General features: G+C 38.7%; 1 protein-coding gene across 1 annotated transcript in view; it reads left to right on the top strand.

The window, feature by feature from the left end:
• Positions 1-9,575, top strand: part of ajap1 (adherens junctions associated protein 1) — an 82,033-nt gene extending 72,458 nt beyond the window's left edge. Inside the window, exon 6 of the mRNA XM_054767913.1 lies at positions 2-9,575. The gene's annotated coding sequence lies outside the window, so the exon portion shown is untranslated. The remainder of the gene's footprint in view (position 1) is intronic.
• Positions 9,576-15,495: the final 5,920 nt, after the last annotated feature.

The following is a 15,495-nucleotide window of genomic DNA, read 5'->3' as shown; positions in this document are numbered from 1 at the left end:
GGATCCAAAAGGACACAAGAAACAAACAGCTTCTTTTGTAAAGTAGTGTGATCTCTCTTTGGACACTGGTGAAGATATTTATTTTTCTAGAGTTGACAAACAGAGCAGTCATAGTGCTTCTAGCACTCTGTCTATACCATCATTAAGATGCAGACTGTATACGACATAGGTACATTCATGGGATGCGTGGACAAGACTGTGACCATCGTGGATATCTCTAATCATTGATACATATTTGACAAAAGGCACCCAAAGGCTCTTCTGCGGGTGGAAGATGAACTGTATTTCTGAACAATGTGCCAATAATGCCACTATGTGCCACAACCTGGACAGAGAAAGAAGTTTCAACAACAAATGGACAGAACAAAGAGTGCTATATTAACCTTGTATCGACTACATTGTTTTTGTGTTGTTTTTTTTTTTTTTAAGAAATGTGAAAATGATACAAATGTATTTCGATATGTTCTAAACTAATTTTAAGAAATGTATTGAAAAAATTGGGTCAAAAATGTATTTATATAAAACACCAATAGGCTGGGAAGATAGTAGAAAGAACAAAAATGGTACATGATTGAAATTTTTTATTTTAATTTTAAAACTACTATTTTTTTACACAGAAAACCCTGCCAACACCCGACAATAGAGATCCAATGCCCTTAGGGTTTGCCACTGTTAATTAAACACTTCCATCGCAGATGTTCTTTTCCTGATTTGAAAGACCGGGAAATTTATAGACTTTTATGCAGCAGACTCCCTGCTGCAGCGTATCTTACATTGTACAGTTAAACTGCATAGAGATGGACAGGACATGTAACTGCCTCAGGTCTGTCCCACTCCCGCACACTTTTTAGTTTATTGCCAAGCTCAACTGTTTTGAGATCAGTTGTAATTCACTATTTGTTTCTAAACCAGCAACTGATCAAGATGTAGTGTGGTAGGAGCCTCACAATCGAAATGTGTGTGATGCAAGATGAAACCCAATGAGATATTACTTCCAGTTTTATTCCATTTATGAAAACCTATGTTCCTAACATGGTTTATGGTGATTTGTATAAGATCATGAGTAGCCAAACATGAATGATACAAATGATCACATTTATTTAAATACAGTAGGCAAATTACAGTGGGACTTCCAAAGGCATCTCGGGATCCAACCGATCAAACCAAAAGTTAGAGCCAGTATTAGAATGTGGTGCAATAGATCTGTTTCTTACTTTATAGCAAATTTCATATGCAAGGAAAACATTAAGACTATTCAATCTTCCTGACTCCAGTAATTAAATCAAACATAAGGACAGACAGGCTTGATGATGTTTTGCTTTAAGAAAGCCAGTGATTGTTCTATCTTTATATGTGCTGTGGGTTTGTACAAAGCACAACTACATTTCTACAATTGTATGTCTTTGGCTGTAGACATTACTATTATACATGTGGGCTTATCTACATTGGCCATAAGTCACTGAGGTGATTATGGGCTTTTAGCCGCTTCCTGAAAAGATTAATTGAAGCAAGTTTTGTTTTCTCCCCATGATAACATTAATGTAAGCTATTTTATTATATAAGGAGGTTCCCAGATGGCTTGGGATAAAAACACTGTGGTGCAAAACAGCTTTCTGCCCATCTCCAACATGAAAGCCACTCTCATGAATGACATACCAGATCAGCCTCACTTGGGTGTCGGGCTGCCGAGTTGCTTCTTTGACAAAACAATATATATTTTTGAATGAAGAGTGTTATCTTAATAGACAGAGGGTTATGAAAAAAATGTATATTATACATGTGTAAATGTATTTTCTATATATTTGCTTCTATTTGTGTACAGGTGTGTAAAGTTTTTTTCAACACCTCGCCCCATTTTTGGGCAGGTTACAGCTAGGTCTGGGATAGTGTCTTTGTTTACATGTGTAACTAAGGTATTTCTTTTCAACAAACACACAAAACTAACCTTGTGCCAAGCTTCCTACCTGCACTTTCAAGCAGTACATGTATTATATCTTTAGATAAACAGTATAATACTTCAGTAGACGCTGCTGTTAGATCAGAAAACTGGAATATTATTTCCAGCTGGAATGTCGGGCGGAAAAGTGCAGTGTTGACGAGAACTCTTGGGTTCTTCTGTGTTCACGATCGGCTGGGAAACCAATGACTTACTGTCATTTTAATTATGATATATCGCGTTTCTTCACATTAATAATAAATGGTATGAATCTTAACAGTAGCTGCCAAGCAATCAGCTGCACATGAACATGATGTTCATTTGTCATACTTCTTTCATTTTATATTTTGTTTCACAGTAAGCCAAACACTATGATTTGTCACTCTTTACTATAATTACCTCAAAGGGGAACTGGGGATTTGGAGACTATAAAATATCAGACGATATCTAAAGAAAAAAAGCGAAACAAAGATGTTAGTCTGGATTTGACTCAACATGTCAGGAGTTGACATATGCCCTGTGGTGTGGTAAACTTTTATCAAAGTTTGTCAAGGATAATCATGGTTTTTTTCCAACTTGGGCCTTATCCTAAACTCTGTGCATGTCTCTCGGGATGCAAGTCATGATTAGATGTTGGTTGGTCTTCCACTTTTTTACAGACAAAACTCACTCATTGACTTTTATGATCCTTTTGCTTTTGGCTTATCATGTGTGAGTGTTTGAGTGACTTTGTTTGTCGTCTGAGCCTCTGATTAGCATGCTTTTATATCCAAATAATGTGTTAAAAATATGGAAAACACCATACTAACTCATTGTCACTAATCGTTCCTGTTCCTGTGTTCCTTCAAGCTCGCATTTAGCACGGGCCTCACGACATCCTGCATGATAGTGTTTATGTTACTTAACTTGTCTCTCCGCCTTGCATGACGCCATTCTTTGAAAAAGCTAATCTGGATGGAGCATGTTATGTTTGTTATGAATCTTATTTTTGCCTTAAACCTAACAAACCCGTAGGTGAGTCCACACTACAAGATATCGCCTCTTAACTTTTAAACCCCTGCTTTTGAAACAAAGACAATTAAATTTTAATTACAATAGGATTGCTCATGAATTATAACTGGATAATCTACAGCTGATGTTATACAAAAATGTAACATTGCATTAGAACAGGGATTTTTTTTGAGGTATGAGGCGGGCCTCCCCTGGGAGATGCAGCGACTTAAAAAAAATAATCTTTTTTTCAAACCTGCTAGGTTGACCTCAGTTACTGTATGTTTAAAGGCAATCAAGTAATTGTTTGTTCGTACGGTGAGAGAGTCTTGTGTGTGCACAGACCTCCACAAAATATTCTAAAAAAAATCAGTTCTTCGGGCAGGAAAAGAGGCTCCAGCTGTGTTATATTCTCTGAGGATAGGCTCACTGTGTGACACCTTGAAAACCCCTGCTCTAGATTAATTTAAATCACATTTTTTAACGTTACACACTTTTTTTAAACCAAACAAATGTATTGGTATTTATAAAGTACTGCTAAAACAAAATTGACCTTCCATTGGAATATAATTGGTCATCGTGGAATATTAACGCATGCTACACAAAACTGTCCACATGTCCCATGTACTAATTCATAAAAGATGTTAACTTTGACAGGGAAATTGCAAAACCACATCTATTCTGTGAAATACAGAGGTTTTTGGGAAGTCTTTGCAGTACATGTTTGTAATAATCACTTCTTAGCAAGTATTATATAATAGTAAGGCATGAACATAAGACCCAAGTTGCACTAACCCTGAATCATGTAGAAAATATGCAAACATATCAAAGACAAATGTTGACCATTGTGACTGTTGAGGTTCCCAGAATATCTGTGAATATTTTAATCAAAGCTTTCATTCTATCAGACAACTGTTAAATGTCAATTCTGCCGCAACATGTAGTGTTAAACTGTTATACCAATATAACCATGCCAGGACTTTTAAAACAACACAATATGTGGGGGTGGTGGAAGTCATGACGATTTTTTAGGGATTTTTATTACATATAAAATTGTATTAAAAAAAAGGGGGGGAGAAAGAGAGGGGAGGGGATTTATATTGCATTCCAGATTTTAGATGAGGAATAATAATAATAAATAATCATCATTCCTCTTTTCTAGCTCAGTTTGATCTCTACGGACTGCTGCCTTTCTGTTTCTATATCCGGATTTTGACATTCACTAAAAATAGTGCAAGCAGAGAGAGGCAGGTAGGAAAAGTCTCAGACACCAAAGACTTGACATGCCTTCATGACAACACATGTTCAGACTTAAGCCATTAAAACCCACGCTCCCCTCAGCACAAACAAACATATCAATCAGAAGGCTGTTCTTCCCAGCAAACCCCGTAGAGCAAACACAGAGCATCACACTGATATGCCTGTTGTGGTGATTAGATACTGGCAAAGAGTTAGAAGGGAGGGACAATCCTGTGTATCAACTTTATTTCATTCCCGCCATTGAGGTCTCACCTGTCAAGAAACACAAGATAGTATATTGCTTTTACAGACAATTTGAAGGTATTACTTGGTAAAGATTTTTTTCAAATGTTTGAGTCAGACGAAAGAACCATGTTAAGCTTGCTAGATGTACTATTCCAATAAAAAAAATAGCAGCCTTGCTTACGTTACAATATCCACTTGTTGCCTCACCTCTTCGGACATGTTTTCAAATTGTAAGATCAACTGCGGCCACACGGTGGCCTAGTGTTTTGCATGCTGGCCACACAGTCAGGAGATGAGGAAGATTTCAGTTTGAATCTCCGTTTGGGCATCTCTGTGTGACGTTTGCATGTTCTCCCCACAGGTTTTCTCCGGGTATTCCGGTTTCCTCCCACATTCCAAAAATATGCATGTTAGGTTAATTGGAGATTCTAAATAGGTATGAATGTGTGTCCGGGTGTAACCCGCCTCTCGCCCATAGTCAGCTGGGATAGGCTCCAGCATACCCCGGCGACCTTAATGAGGACAAGCGGCATAGAAAATGGATGGATGGATGGAAAGTCAGTTCCAATTCCACATCAGCAAAGTTGCAGTCTCAAAATGACCTCTTTCCTAGAAGTTGGGCACTTATTGTATTTCCTCAAATAGTGTACTCTGCTCTAATAGGCGCCATGCATCAGTTAAGGCCCGCACATACTCCGCAAAAACAGAGGAATTTGTTCGTTTTCTCAAGATGGCAAGATTTCATACTACATGAGAATGTAAGCATTAGCCATGCCCGCTTTTACATTTCTGAGTTGTCAGACACCCCGTAAGATAAACGTTTTGCCCAGATAATGTGTTGAGAACAAGCTGCGAGAACTCCCAAATGTGATTTGAGAGAGACGTTTCCCATTTCTCTGTTCTTGTAGAGTATGTACTTATACCTTTAAGTCATCTGGTACATCGTCAAATTAAACACCTTACCTCTAATCAACGACAGCAGGTGCCACGTTTCTACGACGGCTTACAGTTCAGTTTGGTACATAACACCCTGATTTGGTGCTACAGATAGCTGCATGAGCTCCATAAATAATATGACATTCAATGTTTAATTAGTGAACTCATCAAACAAAAACTGCATTTTTAAAAATACTTTCTCCTTTCGTTTCATAGCATCATGAGGTGCACACACAAATCTGGCAATTACATAAAATCAAGGAACACCAACTAGCTAAATAGCTGTAACTTTTTCCACACTTGTCTGAAACTTGTGAAGGGACCAATTAGTTAAACTTCTTGCATTACTGATACAACAGGAACCACCGACTATAGAAGGGCGAGTGAACTGTGAATCCGAGTCAGGTATACATCACAGTTGTCCAGTATATACGTACACTCCTGATCAAAATCTTAACACCAATTGAAAAATTGAAAGAATTTGTATTGTGCACATTTGGATCTTAATGAGGTTTTAAGTAGAGCTACAATATGCAAACGCAAGAAGGGGGAGTGAGACAAAAAAAAACATTTGAAACTTGTAATTTAAACCAAAAACAAAATGAAATAGGTTGTTTTTCACCTGATTAAAAGTTTAAGACAACAGGCTATAAAAGCCAAAATCTGCTCAAAATGTTCATTTTCTGTCAGGCATTCACACTGTCATGCCCTCCTGATGGCTAAAGCTAAGAAGCTTTCTCTTTTTGAAAGTGGTCGGATTGTGGAGCTGCATAAGCAAGGCCTCTCGCAGCGTGCCATTGCTGCTGAGGTTGGGCACAGTAAATCAGTCATTCTACATTTTTTGAAAGATCCTGAGCATTATGGAACAAAAAAGTCAAGTGGTAGACCCAAAAAAACCCCCACCTGCGCTGAGCCGGAGGATCCGATTGGCTGCCCCTCAAGACACAGGGCGGTCTTCCACCCAAATTAAGGCCTTTACTGGTGCCGACTGCAGTGCAATAACCATCAGATGGCATCTGCAGGAAAAGGGTTTAAAAAACAAAATACGAATTCAAAGCCCTCGTCTCCTTCAATGCCACAAAACTGCCCGTTTAGACTTTGCCAGGGAGCATCAAACATGGGACATTGAAAGGTGGAAAAAAGTTTTATTCTCTGATGAAAAAAAATGTAACCTTGACGGTCCAGATGGCTTCCAACGTTACTGGCATGACAAGGAGATCCCACCTGAGATGTTTTCTACCCGGCACAGTGGAGGGGGTCCATCATGATCTGGGGTGCTTTTTCATTCAGTGGAACACTGGAGCTTCAGGTGGTGCAGGGTCGTCAAACGACGGTGCTTACGTGAAGAGGTGGCAGCGGGCATCCCTCATGACTGAGGGCCCTCGTCTGTGAGGTAACAGTTGGGTTTTTCAACAGGACAACGCTGCAGTTCACAATGCTCGCTTGACCAAGGTCTTCTTCAGGGAGAATAACATCACTCTTTTGGACCATCCTGCATGTTCTTTTTGATTTAAATCCCATAGAGAACATTTGGGGATGGATGGCAAGGGAAGTTTATAAAAATGGCCATCAGTTCCAGACAGTTGATGCCCTTCGTGAAGCCATCTTCACCACTTGGAGCAATGTTCCCACTAGTCTCCTGGAAACACTCGCATCAAGCATGCCCAAACCCATTTTTGAAGTGATTAACAAGAACGGTGGAGCTACTCATTACTGAGTCCTACTGAGAACATTTTTTGTTCTGGTTTGGAGAGTTTTTTGTTATTTTTTGAGCGATAGTCTTAAACTTTTGATCAGTTAATAAACAGTCTATTTCAGTTTAATTGTTGTTTTCAAAAAATTACTTTTTCAAAATGCTTTTTGTCCCACTCCCCCTTCTTGCTTTTGCATATTGTAGCTCTACTTAAAACCTCATGAAGATCCAAATGTGCAAAATGCAAATTCTAGCAATTTTTCAACTGGTTTTAAGATTTTGATCAGGTCTGTATATAAAGGCCTCCTAGCAAATCGATACCTCATTTAAATAAAGCCTGATGAGTAAAAACACCCGTCCACCATTTGAAAAAAAAAATCCGCTGTCGCAAATGGATGTGTGTAAAATAAACAGAAGGTTTACGTTCAGAAGTTGTACAGGCAAATTTTTTATTTATTTGGGGAAAGGTAAGGTTTAAAACATTGGGGTGTTGGGCACAGTGTTCTTATTCTACAATCGCAATTCATAGCTATCATGAAGAAACTCGACTCAAGTTGTGTTGTTGCCATTAAAATGAAGTTTGTACCTTGTGACTCTTAAAAACTTTTTATATTTGTGTTTAATATATAAATGCGTACCTCCGTCAACTTTTGTACAAGACCTATAGTATTTCCAGATGCGTACGAAACACAACTCACAAAGCAGTCTGTCTCTGTGACAGATAAATGTTGTATAACTACAAAATTTTTTGTTTTGTCTTTACGAAACCACACCTTTTTTTTGTAAGTTATTGGTACACATTTCCAAGTGACTTTGATTTGGTTACTCTTGTACTACTAAGCTGTGTATTTGCAAGCACTGTAAATGCGATTCTCATTGGATTTGTCCTGTACATTTAGTACTCTGATGTTGCTCTTAATAAAATGTAAAACAACTTCCTATTCAAGAGGATATTTGTTGAAATGGATCCACAATAATACCGCACAAAATAAAATATCTGAAGACAAATTAAGTGTACTCTATGCATTTATTGTATTATTGGATTATATTGAACTAAAATTATAGATTGTCATTTCTGTCAGCAAATCAAACCAAAATCTTAATCATCAAAACAAAACAACAAAAATAGTTACTATTATTTTATAAGCCATGGTTGAGCTGGAAATTGCCAAAATAGCATGTTCCTGAGAAAACATGCTGATGCAAACATACACAGTATTAACAAATTGTAAAAAAAAATCTCAGTATTAAGACTAATGTGACTTCAGTGTGTGTAGTTTTCAACATTCCGTTACATTGTTCAGTCAATTACTAAAGCCGATGCATGTCATCTTACAACAAATATGGTTGATCAATACAGCTTAGTCATGATTCCCAAAATAATTACTTAAAAATATTTAAGTGAAATACAGTGACTAATAAAAAGCATAGACAACTAGATATAGTCTAAATAAAAGTAAATAGGTCATTAAAGGTCCCCTGGGATGCAAAATGGACTTCAATGATGTTATAACAATAATATGTGTCTTAAGAGCCTGTTTTGAGCACCAAACATGAGAAAAATGTATCATTTCCTTCATAGTTCATGCTTTTGCTTTTGAAGTTCTGGGTTTTCCTGACATAATGAATTGAAGGAAAAACCTCTCCTTTCTCATGGACTTGAAACCGCCTCTGACCCTGAACAAGCTACATGGGCCCACCCCGTGTAAACACCCACCACTTCACTGAGGACAGCTTTGTGAAAAAATGTTTTTAAAACAAGCAGACCTCACCACACATCTAAAAATAAAGCCTGTACCCTTGCCAGTACATTTACACACATTAATAATGGATGTGAGCCACATGAAAATAAAAAACTGGATATACAGTGTAAGATATTATCATTACACGTATAGAATCAAGAAGAGCTTCTTCACACACTAACATAGCACAAGTAGAGTTGTGCAACACTCCCAGATAACCGATGGAAAAATACTAGAGGAAGAGGCAGACACACAATAGATGCAGATGCATTGTTCTCACTCACACGAGCTAAACTTTCACTTCTACACAAGCTTAAGTTTCACTTTCAAGATTTTGTATTGTTTCATTCTGGGCTCTTCTTCGAACGTCCTCATTGATGATGAGTCCTGTGCTCTGTAACCAGATGTATTGCTCTTATTTTTCATACTATTTTTTTTTTTTGCAATATTTTACACAATTTGAAAACCTTTTAAATAGTGCGATCATTGCTTACTTCTCTTCGCTGTCCAAAAAACAGGAAGAAAAGCTGGAGAAAAGAATTGTGTTCTACAACTGGTAGGCACTAAACACAGCCTTATTCTTGACACAAGTTTTCTGTTGAAATTCTATTGGTTTTCATAGAACTATTGGTTTAGTTACATCTTTGTTTTTCAAGCTGTTTTCCTTGTGTCTGCTCACTTTTGGTCATTGATTTCAGGTGGTCTCATTGGCTCTGCCCTGCTTCTTCTCATTCGACTAATCAATTCCTTGCCTGTTCTTGTGTTCGACCAGCTGGATTTCACCTTGGTGATTACTCCAGTCTATTTAATTCTCTAGTTTGTGTTCAGTTGTTGTTGGAGCATCTCTTTTTCTACTTGCACAATTTTATGTTCATATTATAGTACAACCCCAACCGTATAACTGTAAGTCACTCAAAGCACTATTTTCATTATCTGATGCATGAAATTGTTATTACTCCTTAATTTACAGAATTCAATTATCGTTTCATGGGTCAGTGACACTGAAACATCTGATATTCACCAAAAAAAAAAGCCTTAACATCTGGCAATGCTATAAATCCATTGTTTCTGCCATTACCATTATGCTCATAATGATGTAGTTATTGGCCCTGGTGTGCCATTGCTTTGCTAAAGTTGGCGCTATAATTCGTCAGGATAAAGTGTCCTAAATGAGCAGTGACATATGTGAATGGAGAGTCATAAATGCTGCAATAGCTATTTTTCTACCTGATTAAGGTGTGAAATGTCTCCTCCAATGTCTCCTCTGCTGGCTTTCCTTCTTATCTAGTGCAGTCAGCCATTAATAATGGCTATGATTAAAGCTTTGTGAGTGCAGACGCTATTTGTTTAGTATTCACTTTGCAATGGTCCTTCAGCCCGGCTAGAGAATTACATTTGAAGATTCACTCCGAAGTAGTATGAAACCATTACTTTGAATCGTATTGTTAACATGTTTCTCGTCCTTTGCGGTTCATATTTTAGCATTTTTTGGTTTGTTTTACACCAGTTTAACAGCATCTTTGCATTCTGGCATTAATTCATGTTGCTCCAGTGATTTTTAGGCTCCATGTCATGCACTACTTTTGCCGAAAGTATGATCAAACATAGTGAATACAATATATATTGTCTTTTCTTAAATAAATCCCTATCGACTATAGTTTGCAGAGCACTGGGCTTTATTTTATTATCTGCATTGTTTTATTTATTTATTTACAATGCTGTCCTCTGAAGTGGTGGATGTATGAATGGGGTGGGCTCATCTAGCTAGCTAGGGGCGGGTCAGAAGTGACATCGTGTCCATGAGGATGGATGGCTTTCCTTCATGATAGGATGAGAACTTAAAAAGTGACTGCCTCTTTTTCAATAGTCACGTTTGGTCCTCATAAACAAGCTCTAGGGACACATTACTGTTAGAACGTCATTAAAAACAAAATTTTGCATAATAGGCGATATTTATTTAAAACAATCAAGTGGATCTACAGTATGTCCAAACAAGGACATTGTGCTTGTAGCAAGGGATGGGAATGTTAACTACAATAGTCACTGGCACATTGAATTGCAAGTGTCCACAAAGCTTGTCTTTCAATATTTTGAAAATGAACGAAATGACAAAAGTCGTAACGACATAAACCGAGGACCCTCTGTATCCTAATTTGGAAATTGCACATCATACAGTCATGGCCAAAAACATTGCATCTTTTGCCAGCCACTGTTTTTGGCCATTGCCGTACATACTGACTTCATGCATCTACTAAATCTGTATTTTCTTTAAAATATTTATGGATCACTTGCAGAAAAAAAAAAGTTAAATAGTGGATCCTCAATTTTTACTTTATTTTGTATGTAATCCTACTTACAAACAGACAAACTGATAGAGGTGGTAATCATCGGCAAACAATCAAATCAATCAAATGATGCTGAAATCTACTGTGGAGCACTGACAATGGCAGTAATTAAAACCTGTTTGTGTCTTTCCTTTCTTTTTGTTGAACCTGTGTTTTTTCACCCTGATGCCATCTAGACATTTTTGCATTTACGTGGAGATGCAGCTCCCCTCTTGACTTTGACGAATTGGCCTGGGCAGAAGGAGTACTCCCTAAAGCTGGGCTCTGCTTTGCTGCATTAGAATAAAGCCAGATGGATCGGTCCACAGTGACTTTGACGGGCCTACAGCACCCCCTTGTTCCTCATACATTAAATGGAATTATGCAGCCCTGCCTACACAGGCAGGCCAGATCAATGGGGTGGACAGCACATGCCAACAGCTGCCAAGGAGATACTTTAGTGCGCTGAGATCAATCCCTTCCTGCAAACCTGAACCTGTCAAAGACACTGACACCCCCCAAGAGCTTGGACAGGACAGTCAAAGTTGATTTAGTTCACTGATGCACACCACGAAGTAGAGGGCCCAGGACACCAATAACTGGCAGCTTGGACAATTAGATGGTGGTCAGGCAGTAGTTAAGACTCCTGAGCAGAAGAATTTACCACTTGGCGTTTACAAGGTTTGACATCAAAGCATTACAATCAAGCAAATAATGACTGACAGTTGATAGTAAAGTAGTACCATAGTGCACTCATCTAAAATGTTTAAAATGTATTCAGTAGTGCCAATGTGCCATGTGGAAAACATCTCAGGTGGGATCTCCTTACTGGCATGACAAGGAGATCGTTGTCCTTGTGGCCTCCACCCACCAAGACAAAGAGACTGTATGAAGGACAAAAAAGCTCCCTCCGTTTATGCCGTTGTTCTATGGAACAAAGGTGCTGAAAGCAATGCACAGAGTGAAGCCTCTTCCTCCTTGTTTGGATGCGAGAGACGAGGAAAACAGACACACAAAAACATGGCAATATGTTGGGGGCAGGCAACATTATCGAATTCGTTTCCATTTATTGTGTGATTAATTTATTTGTCGTGCCAGGCCAGGTGCCCACAACGCTTTCTGAACGGGAAATCTTGTCACATTTGTATCTCGTGAGATCTTGTGACACGCCAAGCATCTAGGTATGCTGGGGAATCCCACAACGTAGACTCAATACGTTGCTCATAACATGGTTAAAGTGTGATTCAGATATTCTGCTACTGTTAAAGACTGTAGGTACATAGATTTTCAGACGTGTGGTATCTTTCGCTTGATTTCAATTTTCAGTTCATTTGGAGTTGTTAATACATATTTCATTTCATAAATTTTTCATGCTTGTTTTTTGTAACATACATTAAAAAACGGCATATTTCAGACAAAATGTAAGCACACAAAATACTGTATTTTCCGGTATTTTAGCCGGTACTTTTTCTCAAACTTTGAACCCTGCCACAATGGTGTGGCTAATTTATGGCCATGTTCTAATCTTGTGACATCTTCTTTGCTTCAGAACTACTACTAATTTTGCTGCTCACAAGTCAGTGAGGAAATGGTAGCTCTTTCTTTGACGGAAGCCAATCACGAGCTATAAGGGAACGAGCTTGTTGATTGGAAATCGCAGGAGGTCATTACTCACTGCAATGTTCCCTCGCTCTATCGTAGTTCACCTTTCGTGGATTCGCTGTTTCGCTGATTTTTTTGTGTTTCTTTCTTTTTTTTTAATTACAGAGTATGAACGCTGTTACAGGCTGAATCTGGCCCTTTAAGAAAAATTGCACTGTGGGCAGTTGAGTGTCTCTCTTTCCTCTCTCATCTGTCTGCACCGCCCATTGTTTTGTGTGTCCTGATTTGCTGTAGACCATTGGCAATCAATCTCCTTCGTGCCTCCCTGCCATGTTTCCTGCATCATTGCTGGCTTGCTAGCTTGTAAATGAATCTTCAGTTCGAAGGGGGGGACTGCAACAGGAGTGGAATACACATGGGTGACTTAATTTCTTGTGTCCCTACCTATTTGTTGGTCATTAAAATTCAAACGAAGGTTTGAACTCTTTTGAGAGTGTTTAAACAAGTGAGAAATGTGAGAAAATGTTATTGCCTGTCTGAGAAAAGTGCATAAAGTGTATGGTGAGGGTTTTACAGCGTTAAAACATAGAATTGTCAAAAATGAAGTTGCTTTTGCATATTGTAGCTCGACTTAAAACCTCCACATCCAAATGTGAAAAATGAAAATTCTAGCAATTTTTCAATTGGTCTTAAGATTTTGATCAGGTCTGTATTGAGTAATGACCTAAGATTTCCGATGGGTTGACGAGCTCGTTGTGAGTTTTCTGATAGCTCACAATTGGCTTCTGGTCCTCACGGATTTGCGCGCGCCACAATATGCCTTTTTTTTGTCGGGGACATGTGCGGCTTATAGTCCGGTGCGGCTTATCCAGTATGTGTACAAATCATTTTTTCTCTTTAAATTTAGTGGGTGCGGCTTAAACACCAGTGCGTCTTATACACCGGAAATTACGGTGTTGTGTAAACCATAAATCTCAAGGTTGTGTACAGGGCAAATCTTCATTCTTCTCCTCTTGGCTGAAACTTGATTTGGCATCCTCTTCCCTGGACCACGCCTACTCTGTTGCGGTTGGTCAGGAGTCATGGGTGGACTCGAATAAACACATTTTTCAAGAAAAAGCAATAAACAGTCCAGCGGTGACCGGTTACTGGCGGGCACGCAGCAAGTTGGCATACATGCACATTCACAAGATGAAGTGAAGTTCTCATACCCAACAGTTCACGTCACGTAGAACAGGAGTACAACATGTTAACCATATACTACATAAGTCTGGAAAGTTGGGCATGTAGGATAGGGCCTCCTTTTATACAAGCTTTGCTTCTGCCTACTCCTTTTTGGATATGAAGAAATGTCCAATATGATTACATGATGTTTTTTAATGTAACTTGTTATGCATGTCCGAAACAAATAAACCATACGAATAATATAAGCGGAACTCACACATCTTCCACACAGATCCTGCAAAATTGGTGCTTCAGTCGACCAAGCATTTATGTGTGAAATAGGCTACAGAGGAGTTCTTTGTTTTTGCCTTTTGAAAAGTGAGACTGGCATATGTAAATTCAGCATATGTTTACAAAATAATCCACACCTAATTTTAATATTTTTTTTAGGCCAAGTTAATAACATATGGACTAATTTTAGCTTTTGCATAAACAAGACACACAAAACAAAAGTCTGTATTTCCTTAAAATTAGGGTTTTAATCCTCTAAAACTATAAAAACATTTATGGTCCTAATCTTTAGCTAAAAATGGACCAGGATCTCCAGTACTACATTATGAAAACCATCTTAAGTAGCTGCAGTTTAACGCATAGTTCATTCTGAAACACCACAGGAAGATAAAATCAAATTCATCTCATCATGGAAAGACGCATTCAAAAATACATTCATCGTGTAGCCTGGAGGTTCCTGAGGTGATTGGTAGTGATGCCATCCAGCTAAAATAGCTCCTCATTAGCACCTCTGAAGCAGGGCGTATGATTAATCATCACCAAAGATTTACAATCCAATTAGAGAATGTCTAGGGGTGGAACAAATGATTCACCTTTTGAGGGAAGCACATCAATGAGAGGACACGAATGGGGCTTTTTGGGACTAGCATTGTGCCTGGGGTTGATTGATGCTGAGGAAGATGGGTGACGTCCTCAGGACAGCGGATGTTTGTCACATCCAGAGGACATCGCTCACACCCGCTGGGTAGTGTGTCATCAAAGCATGGTGAGACAGTAGATTTACAGTTTATTCTTGACATCAAACACTTTGGTAAAGCGCTTTTACATTACAAGTTGACAGAAAACTGCATCTAAAAAATTGGTTGTCATTTTGAGCTCTAATGTGAGTCTGCGTGTATTTGCCTGTGAATGCATTTCTTCTGAGAATGACTAATTTAGCAGCAAGCGCCTCCCCGCTCTCCAGCATAGCCTGAAGTTTTAATCCCCACATTTGCATGGCTAAACATAGATCAGCCTCCACACATCCATGCTGGATATTGACTCAAGGAATAGGAATCGCCTGTTTTGACTGCGTCTAGAAAACGTTGCTCAAACATTCATGAGCTCGCTCTCTGCTGCCTCGCATCGTGGTCTCCGTGACATTACCTGCGCATGATACATCCAGACAGTAATGCAAAGGTTTCCAACTGCAGTATCTTCCTTTCCTTTCGGGGGCCAGGCCGCTTTGTGTTCCAACGAGTGATTCAACTCCTTTGCAAATGGCTCTCCCCAAGAGCTGCTTTGCTAGCTTTTTAAGGAGCGAGTTCACAGATGCGGAACGGATGCAATAAC

This window comes from Dunckerocampus dactyliophorus, chromosome 1, assembly GCF_027744805.1.
Source record: "Dunckerocampus dactyliophorus isolate RoL2022-P2 chromosome 1, RoL_Ddac_1.1, whole genome shotgun sequence".
In the NCBI taxonomy this organism is placed as follows: domain Eukaryota; kingdom Metazoa; phylum Chordata; class Actinopteri; order Syngnathiformes; family Syngnathidae; genus Dunckerocampus; species Dunckerocampus dactyliophorus.
This window is presented reverse-complemented; position numbering and strand designations above follow the sequence as displayed.